Source organism: Plasmopara halstedii, assembly GCF_900000015.1.
Source record: "Plasmopara halstedii genome assembly, contig: Scaffold_650, whole genome shotgun sequence".
Lineage (NCBI taxonomy): Eukaryota > Oomycota > Peronosporomycetes > Peronosporales > Peronosporaceae > Plasmopara > Plasmopara halstedii.
Window position 1 is genome coordinate 2,499,871 of NW_020187567.1, and position 598 is coordinate 2,500,468.

Below are 598 nucleotides of genomic sequence, written 5' to 3' on the forward strand. Positions count from 1 at the left end.
CCTTAACGGTCATCATGAGCGGCTTAGGGCGGGGAAAGTCATCCGTTACTGACGGTGGCGTCATAGACGCAAATGAAGCAGACATCTTCTGCTGAAGGTGCTCTAGCAGCGCGTTTGCGTAATTTGAAAATGCCTCTAGTCGCGCACCGATTACCTCGGGGCCTTGCGCAGCAAGGTGTTGCACGCCCTCAGGGCCCAGCAAGAATATCAGCTTTTTTAAGACCGTCCTGCATGCCCTGGGGCAAAGAAGAAAATTGTTCCATCCTCACAGAGGATCAGTCTAAGCGATTGAGGTGTAGATTGACTGCAAGTGCTACCAAGTGCAACGGGGCTACCGTAGCTTTGCGCTTAGAGAAAGCGTAAGTTAGGTCACCGACCTCTCGTTCTATACTCAGAACAAGTACGAGTTTAGCGGATCGCTATCCGCTTACTCCAAGAATAATTATAGCCTGAGCTCAAGGTTGATTAACTCTTCGATTTAGATTTAATACTGACTTTATTTATTTTTATCTGCGGCAAAGCCGCCTAATTTAATAGGCACCTAAATATGTATAGTAAAATCTAAATACATGTATAACTACTGGCTATCCAGCCCCGT